General features: G+C 54.4%; 1 long non-coding RNA gene across 1 annotated transcript; it reads right to left on the bottom strand.

The window, feature by feature from the left end:
• Nucleotides 1-5,093: 5,093 nt before the first annotated feature.
• LOC142599823 (uncharacterized) lies at nt 5,094-6,703 on the bottom strand. The gene is made up of 3 exons (XR_012833260.1): nt 6,598-6,703; nt 5,728-5,824; nt 5,094-5,383 (listed from the first exon to the last, which is right to left on the bottom strand). It is a non-coding gene; the product is annotated as an uncharacterized LOC142599823 (long non-coding RNA).
• Nucleotides 6,704-18,872: the final 12,169 nt, after the last annotated feature.

The following is an 18,872-nucleotide window of genomic DNA, read 5'->3' as shown; positions in this document are numbered from 1 at the left end:
CACGGGGTGCAGACCTTCAGGAGCAGACTGCTCCAGCGTGGGTCCCCCATGGGGTCACAAGTCCTGCCAGCAAACCTGCTCCGGCGTGGGCTGCTCTCTCCATGGGTCCACAGGTCCTGCCAGGAGCTTGCTCCAGCGTGGGCTTCCCACGGGGTCACAGCCTCCTTCAGGTGCCTCCACCTGCTCCGGCATGGGGTCCTCCACGGGCTGCAGGTGGAATCGCTACACCCCCTCATCCTCCCTCCATGGGCTGCAGGGGGACAGCCTGCTTCACCATGGTCTTCACCACGGGCTGCAGGGGGATCTCTGCTCCGGTGCCTGGAGCACCTCCTACCCCTCCTCCTGCACTGACCTTGGTGTCTGCAGAGTTCCTTACATCTTCTCACTCCTCTCTCTGGCTGCAAAAGCTCTCTCTAACTGTTTTTTTTCCTTCTTAAATATGTTATCCCAGAGGCGCTGATTGGCTTGGCCTTGGCCAGTGGCAGGTCCGTCTTGGAGCTTCTCACGGAAGCCACCCCTGTAGCCCCCCCACCCCGCATCCGAAACCTTGCCATGCATACCCAATACAAAGGTGCTGGAAGAACTGTGCACGGCACACTTCGCCCACCTTCCTCTTCACTCTCCCCCTTTATCTCAATACATAAGGACCTTTTGGGAACCAAAGAAATCCTGCTCTTCCCAGGGAACGTTCCCAAAGTGTCTTTCTGAAGCTAATGCAGCCGCTAGCAGAGCCCCGGGCTGGATGTTGCTATTCTGGTCCCTGCAGTAAGAGGAACCATTTTGCATTACTTGTCAGGACCTGTTTCATCCCAGACATGAGATCAGAGTCTCATTTTTAAAACATACATATTCATCATTTTTCTCAGAAAAGGCAGTCCTATGATAATCGTTTCTTGGAATCCATTTCCATATTCTCCTCCCCGTCACGCATGCTCAGGGATTGGAGTCGGTGGTCCTCAGGGGTCTCTGGTGGTCATCAGTGCTCTTGCACCCGTGTCCGCTGGATGACCCCCTTCACGCAGGCATGCGCAGTATCCTTGTTGTAGGTGCACCTGCCCATAGCAACTTACTTCATAAGATTAATATCTCCGAACCTATTGTTCAGTTTGGTAGGGACTGTACATGGAACAGAGCAGCATTGTACCTTGCCATGGTCAGTTAGCTTCATGACCTATTACCTTGGTTACAAACTAATTATCTCAACCTGGTTCTATAGTTTCTGTTTCACGGCCCCTATCCCACGGTTACATTTCCCCCCTTTGGAAGTTTTGAAATAATCACTTTTCAATACTTCCACTCATATTTTCCTATCCTAGACACATTACAGATGTTCTTAAACTTGTAACCGTAACATCTACACCCCAGTGTGCCTGCTCCTGTTTCTGTTTTGCAAGTTCTAACATAACTTGTGGAATTACTATGACCTGATATTACCTGGTGTCACCATCCTTCCATATTCTAAGGTGCTTTTAAGTGCTCTGCCAGTTGTTCATCTAGTTTGCTGTATCTTGTTTTGAAATTTGGGATTTTCATCTGTTTTACTGGTACTAGTGCTAGGATGCCTTGTTCTGCAGCCTCCTTTGCAGTTTTATCCGCCAGTCGATTACCTATATTTACAGCCGTCTGACCAAATTGATGAGCCTTGCAATGCATTACGGCCACTTCCTTTGGGTTTTGTATGTCTCGCAGGAGTTGAAGAACTTCCTCCTTATGCCTTATTGGTTATCCCTGGGCTGATAACAGTCCTCTTTCTTTCCAGATAGCTCCATGAGCGTGGATCACACCAAATGCATATTTGGAATCCGTCCATATGTTTACTCTTTTCCCTTCTGCTGTCCGTAAAGCCTGCTTAAACGCCACCAGTTCTGCTTTCTGCGCTGGTGTATTTGCAGGTAGTGTCCCTGACTCCAATATCTCGGCGGTGGTGACAACAGCATACCTGGCCATTCGCCTCCCTTCTTGCACAAAACTGCTTCCATCCGTAAAGAGTTCCAGATCAGGATCCTTCACAGGTTCGTCCTTCAGGTCCAGTCTGCTGGAATAAACTTCTTCAATGGTCAGCAGGCAATCACATTCCAATTTCTCGGTAGGATTTTCTGTTGACAGGCACATTGCCGGCTTTACAATTGCTGTGGTTTTTAATTCCACATCATCTTGTTCCAATAGGACAACCTGGTATTTCAACATTCTGCTAGGGGATAGCCAGTGACCCCCCCTTTTGTTCTAAGACAGTTATTACCATATGTGGTACATATACCACTCTCTTTTGGCCCATAGTCAATTTTTGAGCTTCCTGAATCAGCAGCACCGTTGCTGCCACGGCACACAAACATCCCAGCCATCCTTTACTCACGGTGTCAAGTTGTTTGGAGAAGTACTCCATCCGCCGCTTCCAGGATCCCAGCCGTTGTGCCAGCACTCCAAGGGCCAGATGTTGCCTTTCATGCACAAATAGCTCAAAAGGTTTGGTTAGATCAGGTAAACCCAAGGCAGGGGCCGTCATTAATGCCTTTTTGAGTTCTTTAAATGATTTGTGGCATTCAGGTGTCCAAGCCAAGTACTGGTCCTTGGATTCCTTCAGGGCTTCATATAGGGGTTTCACATACAGTCCATAATTTAGAAGCCAGAGTCGACACCACCCAATCATTCCCAGAAAGGCTCTCAGTTCCTTTGGACTGTTAGGTTCGGGGATCTGACAAATGGCTGCTTGTCTTTCGTTTCCCAGTTGTCTCTGTCCTTGAGATGTCTCAAATCCCAAATAAATCACTGCTTCTTTCCCTGTCTGGGCCTTGTTTCTAGAAACTCTATATCCTCCTTGGCCCAGGAAATGCAATAAACTGATGGTCATTTCAAAAACATGTTTCTTTGCTTTCTGCTGCTATCAGGATGTCATCCACATACTGTAATAATATACCTTCTCCTTGATTCTGTTTCTGCCACGTTTCTAACTCTTTTGCCAATTGGTTTCCAAATATTGTGGGGCTATTCTTAAGTCCTTGCGGAAGTACAGTCCATGTTAGTTGCGTTTTTCGTCCTGTAGCAGGACTTTCTCATTCAAAAGCAAATATGCTTTGACTTTTTGTATCCAGAAGGATGCAAAAGAAGGCATCCTTTAAATCCAGTACAGTAAACCATTCATGTTCCTCCTTCAAAGATGTCAGTAAAGTGTACGGATTGGCCACTACTGGGTGTATATCTTGAACTATTTGATTTACAGCTGGCTCTCAGATCCTGAACCAAACGGTATTCCTTACCTCCTGATTTCCTTACTGGTAATACAGGGGTATTGTATGCTGATTCACATTCTACTAACAGCCCATATTCTACATATTGCGTGATTAATTCCTCTAATCCCTTTTGAGCCTCTCACTTAATAGGATACTGGTTTTGCCTTACCGGCTTGGCTCCAGGTTTTAAAGTCACCTAGAGTCTCCCTCTACTTGTTTTCTGGCTGTATTTAGCACCATTTTCTTTTCCATGTCTTCCAACAAAATATCCAATATTACTTGCAGATCGTCCCAGTCGGGGTTTTGGGTTCTGATTATTGTTTCAACTACTTTGGCAACCCTTTTGGGATCATCCAGATAAGTGCCTGCAGTGTCTTTCCATGCTCTCAAATCAGTTATTGAGAAGGGAACTTTTCCCATTACCGGACCCTCGTTACCAACTGCCTGTCAAAGAGGGGCCTGGAGGGGACTTAATCTGTCTCCTCTCCCTCTTCCCCTTGTCCTCCTGGCAACCGGGCTGAATCCTTCTGCCTCCCCTTCCACAGAAGGGGCAGAAGCCCTCTGCCCTGTCACTCTGACCATTAATTAAGGAAGATGTTAAAGAAGATCGGACCCAGTACTGACCCCTGGGAGACGCTGCTAGTTACTGGCCTCACAATAGACTTGGCGCCCCTGAGCAGCACCCTCTGGGCCTGGCCGTTCAGCTTCTTTCAGTCCCCCTTGCTGTCAGCTCATCCAGCCCGTTTCTGTTCAAGTGGCTTGAACTCCATCTTGAAAACAAAGAGATGGCAGCATGGACATATGCAAGCACACTGCTTTCAAAATCCCGTAACATAAACCTCCCACACTGGGTATGGCCACCAATTGCCCCAAAACCTCCAGAGAAGAAAACACCCCATGAATTACATACGCAAGGCCAACAAGTGATTTATTTTGGGCTTTGGCAAGGCAATCCCAACAGTTGAGCAGGGATTAAAGCTCTTCCTCGAGGGACCCGTGGGCAGGCAGGCCAGGCGGTAGAGCTGTCTGAGTCTCTGGAAGGTCTCTCCGAGCTCTTTGTGGCCAGAGGCAGCACTGGGAGGAGGGACAGGCTGGGCCGCTGGTGCCCTTTGTGCAGATTGGTCCCTGCTGGCGGCAGTTCTGGTGCTTCCTGGCTTCCTCCTCCTCCTCCTCCTTCTTCTTCTCCCGCTCCTTTTCTCTGACACAGCAGAAGAAAGATGCTGTGCTCCTTCACCCAGGATCACAATATGCCCCCATCACCACAGCAGTGCCTTGAGTGTGTGTGACACGCGTCTCCGGGGCGCTGAAACCCTCCTCCTCCCTGCTCAGGGCTCATCCTACGTGGTGTCCACAAACCGGCTGCGGAGAGCGTAGCCCTGTCGCAGGGATCTGCTCTGCTCCCTCTTCCTGGGCATGGTTTGCTGCTGAGCAGCCCTGGGTGCAGAAGGGACCTGGGATCTGGTGTTGGAGGGCCTGGGAGCTGTGACTAGGTCTGGGATTGGAGGGCTAGGTCTCCTCCTCCTCCCTGCTGAGAGGTCCAAGTTCGTGGTGTCCGCGAACCAGCTTCAGAGTTCATCACCCCGCAGCGGGGATCTGCTCCGCTCCCTCTGCATTGGAACGGATTGCTCTCGAGCAGCGTTGGGTGTGGGAGCCTGCCTGGAGCTGGCATTGGAGTGCCCTGAAGCTGCGCCAACATTTGGGGCCTGGTAACAATGTGGAGGACTTGTTCTCCTCCTCCTCACAGCTGAGTGGTCATAGTCCGTGGTGTCCACAGGCCAGCTGCGGAGATCATTGCCCCACTGTGGGGATCTGCTCCGGGCCCTCTCCCTGGCACTATTCCTCTTGCAGCCGGAAGAAGGTCCAAATCCGTGCTTCTCTTTGTTGCTGTCTTCTTGCACGGGGTGCAGCACAGGCTCAAGTGGTTGACAGCGGACTTGGCACGCAGCTTTCCTTCTGGACACCAGCCTTCTACAGCCGCAGAAGAAGCGATTCAAGCAGAAGCCCACGAAGGAGACAATGCTGAGCCTGCCTGGCCAGATGGGGCACGGCCAGCCTGCAGAGGCCTCCCATACACCTGCCACGGTGAGCTGGCTGGTGCTGGCTGTTGCGGAGGAGCTGCTGTGCTCTGGAGAGTCCTCCGTGCCCACTGCCACGTCCTGCAAAGAGAGCTGTGAGAAGGTCCTGCCCTTTCCTCCTGACAAGACCAGAACAGTGGGGAACCCCCAGAAGCTGTGGGAGGGGACAGCTAAGGGCCTCTCAAAGGCTCTCCTGGAGGGCTGCAAAGGCAGAAGGGCCAAAGGCAGACAACTAGGATGGGTCCAGGTGGGAGGCTTTGGGAGGGAGCAGCCTTGCGGCTGTGAAGATCGCTGCAGCGTGCGAGGGAACAGAGAGCAATGCCAAGATGCCAGAAAGAAATCCACTGTCCATCTGGTGCCCTGACCCACCTCCCCAGAGTTACCTTAGTCAAACGGGGTGGATCCTGTGGTCTCACAGGACCCACCTGCTTGCTGCCAGCCGCCCACTGCTTGAAAAAGGAAGGGGCATATGATGGCGCCTGTGAGGAAGAAGCCCTTTCTCCAATTTTCCAATCAGAGCGCCTGGAGAGAAAAAGAGTGATTTCCGTTTAGGGCTGCTCCTGCAGCCTCCTCTAAGGTTCAAGCACTTTCTTGGAGCGGACTCTACGACAGAGGGAAGACATAACCAAGACTACGAATGGGAAACTGGATTGGGCTCTTCCCAACACGTCTGCCCCTGACGGAGCAAGACCTCGTCTTTATACCCTCTACGGCCTCCATTTCATTGAAACATAGATTGACAGAATGCTTTGGGTTGGAAGGGACCTTCAAGACCGTCTGGTTCCAAGTCCCCTGCCATGGGCAAGGACACCTTCCACTAGATCTGGTCGCTCAACGCCCCATCCAACCCGGCCTGGAACACTTCCAGGGAGGGGGCATCCACAACTTCTCCGGGCAACCTCTTCCAGGGTCTCACCACACCCACCATAAAGAATTTCTTCCCCATATCTGATAGAAATCAAGCTCGTTCAGGTTAAACCCATTACCCCTCGTCTTATTACTACACTTCCTGAGAAAAAGTCCCTCCCCATCTTTCCTGTAGGCCCCCTTAAAGTCCTCTTGTCTACATTAGCCAGCCTCTGACAGCAGACAAGTAGCACTTTACACCAGGGCAGCAGCCTAAAGCCCAGCAGGGAAAGAGAAGGACTCATGCGGAGTAGTTCTGTTTGACAGCACTGCATGATGCAGGCAGTAATTGTCTCCTGTGACAGAAACACTCAGGAGGATGAGAAGAAACACAGCAAATCCAGGAAAAGGAAACATATTCTGAAAATGATTTGAGTACTGGTTGTTACCTGACATAAAACAGTAAATAGGCTTGCTGCCCGAGAACTCTCTTGATGCCACATAGATCCACACGCATATCGTCCATCTCATACCACAGTCCATTGCCGGCCTGTGAAAAAAGACGACGATGTCTGGAGATGAACTGCATGGTTTCTCCACAAAACCACAGGCAGATAACTACAGAACCTAGGGAACGCCCAAGCAAATCCAATCCAGCCGGTCAGGAGACCTTCTAGCCCAAAACCTCGGCTGCCAGTAACACTGCCGTGTTTCCCTTGTTAGGAAGGGAGTTGCTCTTTACCTTTGCGTAGCAGAAATAGTGTCCTGAACCAGAGCTGGCACTGCTATGCACCAGGACGGCATATAAAGAGTAGAGGAGCGGTTCTCCAGCTGTCTCAGACATGTACGGGCGAAGATCCAAGTGCTCGGGATACTCCACAACCTATGGAGAGACCAAGAGGGCTCAGAAATGATCTGCCAATACGACATGCCTCAGCCTTCCAGGACTAAAGGCCAGAGGGGACTAAACACATCGTTGGTGCTCACGAACACTTGGGTTTTCCCTAAAGCAACATGTAGTGGTTTGGGTGGCAGGAAACTGTTCTTGGCCAAAGCAGCTCTGCTGCAGCAGACTACATGCTTGTCCTCCCACGGGAACTCTCCTCTCCCCAGAAGGGAACACAAAACACTCCTCATGAACAGCTTGGGAGAGAGCGTACTGCTTTGGGAAATCTCCTGCTCCAGGAAGAGGAAGTTGCACTCCAGTTGCATACACACCTTGCTGATCTTCTCGCCCGTGAAGTCGTCAAACCGTTTCAGACACAGCGTGAGAACCTTGGGCGGGCGATGGACTGTAAACCTCTTGGAGGTGGCAGCCCTCTTGTCACACCTGGAATCCAAGCACAGAGCCAAGTGCTGAAATGCACCCTTAAGTGCACCCTGAAGTGCACCCTTGTTCCCCCAGAAGGCCAGCCCAGCTTTCATGTCTCACACGTCCTTACGCTATTGTAAGGCTATTCAGTGCCATAAGGCCCTACGGCAAAACACCTGCGTCTCGTTGTTGTGCACCTAAGCTACGTGAAATGATGACTGATGCTCAACGGCATGCAGCGCTCTCAGGCAGGGTCTAGTATTCACACGTCATTAGCAATCATCTTACTTGCTACATTTAAAGCAGTTTTTGCCATCCAGCTGCTCAGGTTTCACAAAGTCCTTCAGAGCTGCGCTGACAGAGGAGGCTGCCTGGAGGAGTGAGAAAGGAGAGCGCTGAGCTGCAGGAAACGCCCTCACCCAAACACGCACTAGGAGTGAACAAGACGACCCAGGCAGCCGACGCTGAGGAGACCCACCTTGAACCCGCAAGCAGTGCCCAGGAGGAGGCAGCAAGAGGGCATTATGCTGACCGTTTCCCTCTTTTCCAAGGGATTCCCGGGGCTATCGAGAGCTTCCTCTCTGTGCCTCGGGACATCCTGAAGCACAATTACAAACCCCCTTACTTTTATATCCAAAGGAACATCTAGTAATAAATCAAGGGCCATTCGGTTTTGAACGACTTCTTTCAACAGACTAGTTATTTCAATTTGCAAGGCCTCTATTGCATCAATGGTTTTGTTCTCAGTGTTTTCTAGTACAGATGGAACTAGATGATCTTTGAGGTCCCTTCCAAGCCAAACCATTCGCTGATTCTCTAATTCTATGAACCCCTCCAACTACATCCTGGGCCCCCTTCCAGGACAAAGTGGATCCCCGTAACTCCCCCAGCACAGATTTGCCACTTTCCCACTACAAACTAGATCCCTTTAACCCCTCCCAGCACAGACCTGCCCTGTCCCAGGTCTGGATCCCTGAGCGTGGCAGGGCAGGGGCCAAACCCACCAGCTGACGTGGGGCAGCAATAACAAGCAGCCCAAAACTGGGGCAGCCAAGCGGGGCAGGAGCAAAACTGCCAGTCCAGCCACCCCGAGGGGGAATCTGGCAAAGCTGTGGCAAATAGAAAGCCAAGAGACCCTGGAGGGAGGAGAAAATGTGAAGATGCGGAAAAGCCGCCCACAAACATTTTTTGGGGCCCCAAGGTGAGAGAGCAGCTGGGTGGGCATGTGGCAGCCAGCCAAGGTCAAACCAGGGCCTTAGCTGAAGGTGTTTCTTTGGTAGCACTAGTTCAGAGTCCGCACAGGGCTGTATCTCAGGGGCAGGACAAATTCATTGGAAATGAACCTCTAAGAGGCCAGGTGCTTTGCTCCATGAGTCTCACGGACAGGGTCCTGTACCTGGGAAGAGTGACACAGAACCGTCAGCATGCGGAGTGTTCCAGTCAAAGCAGTGAAAAGGCACGCTTACAGCCCTGGGCAGGTTTTTATTCATCCGGCTGGTGCGGCTCGGGGAAGAGGTGGGAGCTCTGCCGGCGGACAAAGAGCCGGTGGGGAAGCACAGCGGCTGATGGCTGTGGGAGGTGCCCAGGCCCTGGCAGCTGGGTGGCCTTGAGGGGACACGTCCCCGTGCGGCCCCGTGTCACAAAGGGGCAGTGATGCGGCACCCGCCCGGCGATTGTGACCTCACTGGACCGGGGCTTTATAAGCTGAAAAGCGGGCCAGTGAAAGCCAGTTAGGCTGAGCTGTCCTTTGGGATAACTCGGCTCCTTCCCTCGCTACTTGCACGCCTACTGTTTTCCAACCATTTCTCGTTTACTGCCCACTTCTCCTCAACTTCCATCTTCTCTCAAAGGTAACTATGATTTGACTTTCGGGACAGATCACACAGTAGGTAGATACAGGATCAAAGTATAGGCTGGTCCAGACCTTGAGAGCTCTAGGCTGAGCTCTTACTCCTTTAGAGGCTGGACATGGCTATAGGTAGAGTTCCTAGCTGCTAATTCTTCTTAGTGACCCTATCCTAGGATAGGTGAGTAGCTGAGCCTGAGGCATTGGGCTCAGCCTAGACTGACAGGAAACTCGCCCTTCACTGATGGGGTAGGAAGGGAGACAGAGAAGGAGCAGGGCACAGGCAGCCGTTCAAGTAGTGGCCGAAAGCTGAGAGATAACTCCTGCATACAAGGGGGGAATGTGTGGGCTGGAGACCCAGAGGGCTCTGCTGCTGACGGTAGCCACAGGTCAGCAGCAGGTCCTTGTGTCTCTTCCTGCAGAAACTCGCAGTGCTGGATGCTGTCCTGTGTGTAGTCCTGACCTGCAAGGGTGAGGCAGGAGAGAGGTGGTGAAATGGCTGGAAGTGTAAAGGTGAGGTCATGTGAAATCCATGAGTCTAACGGTGAGAAATGTCCAGCTATCCCTAGTCTTAAGGCAAGGATCTTGGTCTGTGGTCTGCTGGTAGAGCAGAGATGTGAATGTAAAGAGCGGCTAGAAAAGCAGCCTGTCCATGCGAATGGAAATACCTCAAGACCTTGATGAAACTTCAGCCTTCCTCTTCCCTTGCCTGTGACTCTTTTCACATGCTTTCTGTTCCTCCTTCTAGAGAGAATTGCTGAGGCTCTGGAAAATGCCTTCATACTTCCGCAAAGTCATCCTATATGCCATCCCCGGGCGCTGGCCCTTCTTGGCTGTTGGTGGATCTACTCCCACAGAAAAAAGCAGGCAAGCTCTTCTGACAAACAAGAAAGAGCAGCTGCTGAAGAAGAGCAGCAGCAAGAAGTGCCAGAGAAGGATCCAAAGGAAGAAGCAGGCGTTCCGACGAGAGAGGCAGCCTTCGAGGAAAAGGAATGCCCAAAGAATGAAACCTCGACCTCCCTGCCGTCAGCAGGGTCGACGACGCCCTCTCCTCCCTGTCAAACTCAGGAGAGGCCAGATCTCTCAGAGGACCATCCAGACCCGTCTGTAATGACACTGCAGCCCAGCACCGTTGCAGACGACAGTGCAAAGCCGGAACCAATGGGATCTCAGGATGGAAGGAGTGGCCCTGCTTGTCTTTCTCTCCCCCTGACCTCGGAGTGTCACGGCAGTGCTGCAGGGAGCCTGGTAGAGGATTCAAGCTCTACTGCCAACCCAGATGAGTGTGCAGCAGGTGGGTATGCATTTGCTCTCAGAATTGCCATCTCCGTAGGACCCCGTGTTAGCTGGGTGATCTTCAGGGTCTGTTGCCAAGGGGCGAACAGGCTGGTCCCCTTTCGGCACAAAGTTAATTCTTGTCTAAAGCTAAGCGTGTGCTTGAGTAGCCCAGTGAAGTGGGCCGTGTCTGGATGGAGGCCAGGCTGTTGAACACCTTGCTGGTTTGAGACGTGCTCATCCAAGTGGTTTCTGCTTCAGTTCAGGCAGCCTCTAGGAAGCACTGGGTTCCTCTCTGTGCTGACAGGCTGCTGCTGAAAGGAAGCTGGAAGGCAGCAGGTTTCTGAGGTGCTGCTGGATGAAGCAGGGAAGTGCTCTGAGGAACTGTGATCAAATGAGTTGGTTGCAGACCACTTCCCCGGAAGCCTTGTGGTTTGGAAGGGTAGGTGCACGCCAAGAAATCCCTAGAGGGATCAACGTTCGGTTCGAGGAGTTCTTCCATCTGTCTCTGTGTTGCTTTTGCCTTCTACATCCTGGATGGTGTGCGCCTGGCAGAATACAACGCTGCCTGAGAATACAACTGTTAGTTAACCCGTCTGACCTTGGAGATGGATGTTAAAATCCTTTAGAAGAGCCTGTGGCGCCAACAGCCCCTAACGAGGGGATGTCTTTGGTAATTGCTACAAGCAGTTGGAACCAAGCTGCTTGCTGCAAGACATGGGGATTGAGTTTGCCAGCAATGAAGGATGAAACGCACCAAGCATTTTCACTGGTGAGAGCAACCCTAGGAAGAAAATGGTTTTGCTTTGTTGTGAATGCTGGTGTGCCAAGAAGGTACGAGAATGTGTTGTGGAGCCTGGGGATGAGAAGGGCTGTGAGCTCTGCACTGAGCTGAAGGGTAGGGAGAGGGGCTACAGCGGGTCAAGCTGATGATGGGGCCATGTTGGATAAGAGGTCCTAGAGCTGACCTTCGCCCCCAGGCTGTGAGACTTCAATCCTCATCCTTGTCCAGGAAGTCTATGGCAAGCAGCTGCCCTCTTTGCCTTTGCATTTCTAGGCATCTGTGCTGTGCACCTAGTGAGGATGTGGCAAATGGGAAGCAGCTGTTGGGTTTCTTTTTCTCTTTGGTCTTGCGCTGGATGGTCTGACTACTTGGAAGCAAGTGAGGCTCTTCCTGCTTCCGCTGGTTCATCTGGAGGGAGGAAGGATCAGCCTTGCATTACACTGACTGCACTGTGTCTGGGCTCTGACCAGGAGGAAGATGTTTGAGTTTGCCCCCTCGCCAAGTGGGAGGATTCCTGGTATCAGCTGATGGTTTGGAAACAAAACATGGCTCAGCTCTGGCACCTTCTTTCTTCAAGCATCGGAGAAATTTGGGCAAGAGGCAAGCCCCTGCTGCAGCTAGTAGTTTGCACAGCTGGCATTCAGGTCACTGCGCAAGCCCTGTTGGGGCCGGAATGTCATGTCAGTGCAAAGAGCAGAGGAAGAGCTTGCATGTCCCGTGCCCCCCTCCCCGCATACGGAACTCCCTGTGAAAAGCCCTCTTGAAGCCATGGGGAAAAGGCAAAATACCTTGCTGCAGCAGCAGGAGCAGCAGCACCAGGAGGAGCCCAGGGTTGATGTCAGCATAGCTCTCCTTCAGCTGGTAACTTTGACTTAGTGTCCTGTCTCTGCTGCTGTGTAAGGTGTTGCTATTTTGAAGGACTCCTGCTGAACTCAGGCCTCTGCTGAGTTCCTAGAGGCTTTCAACGCCTCACAATGGATGCTGGGCTGACATGCCATGCTATACAAAATTGTAGTTGCACCGCCTCACAATGGAGGCCGGGGATGCCGCGCTGTGCCACACCCCTTGGAACTTGTATTGCCTCACAATCGAAGCGGGGTCAGCTGCCACGTGCCACGCTCCACTGTACTTACACCGCATCACAATGGAGGCCAGCCACGCCACCCTGCGCCACGACCTTTGCATTTGCACTGCCTCACAATGGAGAGCAAGTCTGCCACGATGTGCTGTACCCCATTGGAGGTGCACTGCCTCCCAGTGGAAGCCGGGGCTGCCCCGCTGTGCCGTACCCCTTGGAAGTTGTATTGCCTCACAATCGAAGCGGGGTCAGCGGCCATGTGCCACGCCCCACTGTACTTGGACCGCCTCACAATGGTCACCCGGCCAGCTGTGCTGCGCCACATTCCTCTGCACTTGTAAAGCCTCACAATGGAGTCCCGGCCAGCTGTGCTGCGCCACACACTGCTACACTTGGAATGCCTCATAATGGAGGCCAGGCCTACCACACTGTGCTGTACAAAATTGTAGTTGCAACGCCTCACAATGGAGTCTGGGGCTGATGTGGTGCGCCGCTCCCTGCTCTACTTGCGCCGCCTCACAATGGATTTCGGGGATGCCGCACTGTGCTGCACCCCTTGGAACTTGTAATTCCTCACAATCGAAGCGGGGTCAGCGGCCATGTGCCACGCCCCACTGTACTTGGAGCGCCTCACAATGGAGGCCTGGCCAGCTGTCCTGCGCCACATTCTTCTGTACTTGCAATGCCTCACAATGGAGGCCCGGCCAGCTGTGTTGCGCCAACACCGCTACACTTACAAGGCCTCACAATGGAGGTCGGGTCTGCCACGCTGTGCTGTACAAAATTGTAGTTGTACCGCCTCACAATGGAGTCTGGGGCTGCTGCGTTGCGCCGCTCTCTGCAATACTTCGGCCACCTCACAATGGAGTCCGGGGATGTCCCGCTGTGCCACACCCCTTGGAACTTGTATTGCCTCACATATCGAAGTGGTGAGCTGCCACGTGCAAGCTCCACTGTACTTGTAACGCCTCACAATGGAGGCCCAGACCGCTGTGCTGCGCCACACACTGCTACACTTAGAATGCCTCATATTGGAGGCCAGGCCTACCACACTGTGCTGTACAAAACTGTTGTTGCACCGCCTCACAATGGAGTCTGGGGCTGATGTGGTGCGCCCCTCCCCATTCTACTTGCGCCGCCTCACAATGGAGTTCGGGGATGCCGCGCTGTGCCGTACCCCTTGGAACTTGTATTGCCTCACAATTAAAGCGGGGTCAGCGGCCATGTGCCACGCTCCACTGTACTTGGACCGCCTCACAATGGAGGCACGGCAGCTGTCCTGCGCCACATTCCTCTGTACTTGTAACGACTCACAATGGAGGCCCGGCCAGCTGTGCTGCGCCACACACTGCTACACTTGGAATGCCTCATAATGGAGGCCAGGCCTACCACACTGTTCTGTACAAAACTGTAGTTGCACCGCCTCACAAGGGAGGCTGGGGCTGCTGTGTTACACCGCTCCCCGCAATACTTGCGCCGCCTCACAATGGAGCCTGGGGATGCCGCGCTGTGCCGCACCCCTTGGAACATGTATTGCCTCACAATCGAAGCGGGGTCAGCGGCCATGTGACACGCTCCACTGTACTTGGAGCGCCTCACAATGGAGGCCCGGCCAGCTGTCCTGCGCCACATTCCTCTGTACTTGCAAAGCCTCACAATGGAGGCCCGGCCAGCTGTGCTGCGCCAACACCGCTGCACTTACAAGGCCTCACAATGGAGGCCGGGCCTGCCACGCTGTGCTGTACAAAATTGTAGTTGCACCGCCTCACAACGGAGGCTGGGGCTGCTGCGTTACGCTGCTCCCCGCAATACTTCCGCCGCCTCACAATGGAGTCCGGGGATGCCGCGCTGTGCCGCACCCCTTGGGACATGTATTGCCTCACAATCGAAGCAGGGTCAGCTGCCATGTGCCACGCCCCACTGTACTTGGAGCGCCTCACAATGGTCGCCCGGCCAGCTGTGCTGCACCACATGGCTCTGTACTTGTAACGCCTCACAATGGAGGCCAGGCCAGCTGTGCTACGCCACACACCACTACACTTACAACGCCTCACAATGGAGGCCCGGCTTACAACACTGTGCTGTACAAAACTGTAGTTTCACCGCCTCACAATGGAGTCTGGGGCTGATGTGGTGTGCCGCTCCCCATTGTACTTGCGCCGCCTCACAATGGAGGCCAGGCCAGCTGTGCTGCGCCACACACCGCTACACTTATAACGCCTCACAATGGAAACGGGGCCGGCCACGCTGTGCTGTAAAAAATTGTAGTTGCAACACCTCAAAATGAAGGATTGAGCTGCTGCGTTACACCGCTCCCCGCAATACTTCCGCCGCCTCACAATGGAGCCTGGGGATGCCGCGCTGTGCCGCACCCCTTGGAACATGTATTGCCTCACAATCGAAGCGGGTCAGTGGCCATGTGCTACGCTCCACTGTACTTGCACCGCCTCACAATGGAGGCTCGGCCAGCAGTGCTGCACCACATCCCTCTGTACTTGTAACGCCTCACAGTGGAGTCCCGGACAGCTGTGATGCGCTACAAACTGCTACACTTACAACGCCTCACAATGGAGGCCGGGTCTGCCACGCTGTGCTGTACAAAATTGTAGTTGCACCGCCTCACAATGGAGGCCGGGGCTGCTGCGTTGCGCCACTCACCACTCTACTTGCGCCGCCTCACAATGGAGTCCGGGGATGTCCCGCTGTGCCGCACCCCTTGGAACTTGTATTGCCTCACAATCGAAGCGGGGTCAGCGGCCACGTGCCACGCTCCACTGTACTTGGAACGCCTCACAATGGAGGCCCAGCCAGCTGTGATGCACCACATCCCTCTGTACTTGCAACGCCTCACAATGGAGGCCCGGCCAGCTGTGCTGCGCCACATTCCTCTGTACTTGCAAGGCCTTACAATGGAGGCCAGGACTACCACACTGTGCTGTACAAAACTGTAATTGCACCGCCTCACAATGGAGTCTGGGGCTGATGTGGTGTGCCGCTTCCCACTCTACTTGTGCCGCCTCACAATGGATTACGGGGATGCCGCACTGTGCCGCACCCCTTGGAACTTGTATTGCCTCACAATCGAAGCGGGTCAGCGGCCACGTGCAAGCTCCACTGTACTTGGACCGCCTCACAATGGAGGCCCGGCCAGCTGTGCTGCGCCACATTCTTCTCTACTTGCAAGGCCTTAAAATGGAGGCCAGGACTACCACACTGTGCTGTACAAAACTGTAGTTGCACCGCCTCAGAACGGAGGCTGGGGCTGATGCGGTGCGCCACTCCCCATTCTACTTGCGCGGCCACACAATGGATTTCGGGGATGCCGCGCTGTGCCGCACCCCTTGGAACTTGTATTGCCTCACAATCGAAGCGGGGTCAGCGGCCAAGTGCCACGCTCCACTGTACTTGGAGCGCCTCACAATGCAGGCCCGGCCAGCTGTGCTACGCCACACACCACTACACTTACAACGCCTCACAATGGAGGCCCGGCTTACCACACTGTGCTGTACAAAACTGTAGTTGCACCGCCTCAGAACGGAGGCTGGGGCTGCTGCGTTACGGCGCTCCCGCAATACTCCCGCCGCCTCACAATGGAGTCCGGGGATGCCGCGCTGTCCTGCATCCCTTGGAACTTGTATTGCCTCACAATCGAAGCGGGTCAGCTGCCACGTGCAAGCTCCACTGTACTTGGAACGCCTCACAATGGAGGCCCGGACAGCTGTGCTGCGCCACATTCCTCTATAATTGCAACGCCTTCACAATGGAGGCCCGGCAAGCTGTGCTGCGCCACACACCGCTACACTTACAAGGCCTCACAATGGAGGCAGGGTCTGCCACGCTGTGCTGTACTAAATTGTAGTTGCACAGCCTCACAATCGAGACCGGGGCTGCTGCGGTGCGCCCCTCCCCATTCTACCTGCGCCGCCTCACAATGGAGTCCGGGGATGCCCCGCTGTGCCCCACCCCGTGGAACATGTATTGCCTCACAATCAAAGCGGGGTCAGCGGCCACGTGCCACGCTCCACTGTACTTGGAGCGCCTCACAATGGAGGCCCGGCCAGCTGTGCTGCGCCACATTCCTCTGTACTTGTAACGCCTCACATTGGAGGCCCGGCCAGCTGTGCTGCGCCACACACCGCTACACTTAGAACGCCTCACAATGGAGGACGGGTCTGCAATGCTGTGCTGTAGAAAATTGTAGTTGCACCGCCTCAGAACGGAGGCTGGGGCTGCTGCGTTACGCCGCTCCCGCAATACTTCTGCCACCTCACAATGGAGTCCGGGGATGCCGCGCTGTCCCGCATCCCTTGGAACTTGTATTGCCTCGCAATCAAAGCGGGTCAGCTGCCACGTGCAAGCTCCACTGTACTTGGAGCGCCTGACAATGGAGGCCCCGCCAGCTGTGCTGCGCCACATTCCTCTGTACTTGCAACGCCTCACAATGGAGGCCTGGCCAGCTGCGCTGCACCACATTCCTCTGTACTTGCAATGCCTTACAATGCAGGCCCGGTCAGCTGTGCTGCGCCACACACCGCTACACTTACAAGGCCTCACAATAGAGGCCCGGCCTGCCACGCTGTACTGTACAACATTGTAGTTGTACCGCCTCACAACGGAGGCTGGGGCTGCTACGGTGCGCCGCTCCGTGCTCTACTTGCACCGCCTCAGAATGGAGTCCGGGGATGCCGCGCTGTGCCGCAACCCTTGGAACTTGTATTGCCTCACAATCAAAGCGGGGTCAGCGGCCATGTGCCACGCTCCACTGTACTTGCAACGCCTCACAATGGAGGCCCGGCAAGCTGTGCTGCGCCACACACCGCTACACTTACAAGGCCTCACAATGGAGGTCGGGTCTGCCACGCTGTGCTGTACAAAATTGTAGTTGTACCGCCTCACAATGGAGACTGGGGCTGCTGCGTTGCGCCGCTCTCTGCAATACTTCTGCCTCCTCTCCATGGACTCCGGGGATGCCCCGCTGAGCCCCACCCCTTGGAACTTGTATTGCCTCACAATCAAAGCGGGGTCAGCTGCCACGTGCAAGCTCCACTGTACTTGGAACGCATCACAATGGAGGCCCCGCCAGCTGTGCTGCGCCACATTCCTCTGTACTTGCAACGCCTCACAATGGAGGCCGGACCTACCACACTGTGCTGTACAAAACTGTAGTTGCACCGCCTCAGAACGGAGGCTGGGGCTGCTGCGTTACGCCGCTCCCGCAATACTTCCGCCACCTCACAATGGAGTCCGGGGATGCCCCGCTGCCCCGCATCCCTTGGAACTTGTACTGCCTCACAATTGAAGCGGGTCAGCTGCCACGTGCAAGCTCCACTGTACTTGGAACGCATCACAATGGAGGCCCCGCCAGCTGTGCTGCGCCACATTCCTCTGTACTTGCAACGCCTCACAATGGAGGCCGGACCTACCACACTGTGCTGTACAAAACTGTAGTTGCACCGCCTCAGAACGGAGGCTGGGGCTGCTGCGTTACGCCGCTCCCGCAATACTTCCGCCACCTCACAATGGAGTCCGGGGATGCTGCGCTGTCCTGCATCCCTTGGAACTTGTATTGCCTCACAATCGAAGCGGGTCAGCTGCCACGTGCAAGCTCCACTGTACTTGGAATGCCTCACAATGGAAGCCCGGACAGCTGTGCTGCGCCACATTCCTCTGTTCTTGCAACGCCTTCACAATGGAGGCCCGGCCAGCTGTGCTGCGCCACACACCGCTACACTTACAATGCCTCACAATGGAGGCCGGGCCTGCCACGCTGTGCTGTACAACATTGTAGTTGTACCGCCTCACAACGGAGGCTGGGGCTGCTGCGGTGCGCCGCTCCGTGCTCTACTTGCACCGCCTCAGAATGGAGTCCGGGGATGCCGCGCTGTGCCGCAACCCTTGGAACTTGTATTGCCTCACAATCAAAGCGGGGTCAGCGGCCATGTGCCACGCTCCACTGTACTTGGACCGCCTCACAATGGAGGCCCGGCCAGCTGTGGTGCGCCACATTCCTCTGTACTTGGACCGCCTCACAATGGAGGCCCGGCCAGCTGTGCTGCGCCACACACCGCTACACTTAGAACGCCTCACAATGGAGGCCGGGCCTGCAACGCTGTGCTGTACAAAATTGTAGTTGCACCGCCTCACAATGGAGGCCAGGGCTGCTGCGGTGCGCCGCTCCCCATTCTACTTGCGCCGCCTCACAATGGAGTCCAGTGATGCCCCGCTGTGCGCCACCCCTTGGAACTTGTATTGCCTCACAATCGAAGCAGGGTCAGCTGCCATGTGCCACGCTACACTGTACTTGGAACGCCTCACAATGGAGGCACGGCCAGCTGTGCTGCGCCACATTCCTCTGTACTTGCAACGCCTCACAATGGAGGCCTGGCCAGCTGTTCTGCACCACATTCCTCTGTACTTGCAATGCCTTAC

Source organism: Balearica regulorum, unplaced genomic scaffold (assembly GCF_011004875.1).
Source record: "Balearica regulorum gibbericeps isolate bBalReg1 unplaced genomic scaffold, bBalReg1.pri scaffold_70_arrow_ctg1, whole genome shotgun sequence".
NCBI classification, from domain to species: Eukaryota; Metazoa; Chordata; class Aves; order Gruiformes; family Gruidae; genus Balearica; species Balearica regulorum.
Note: the sequence above shows the minus strand (reverse complement) of the source record. Positions and strands in the feature narration are given on the sequence as shown.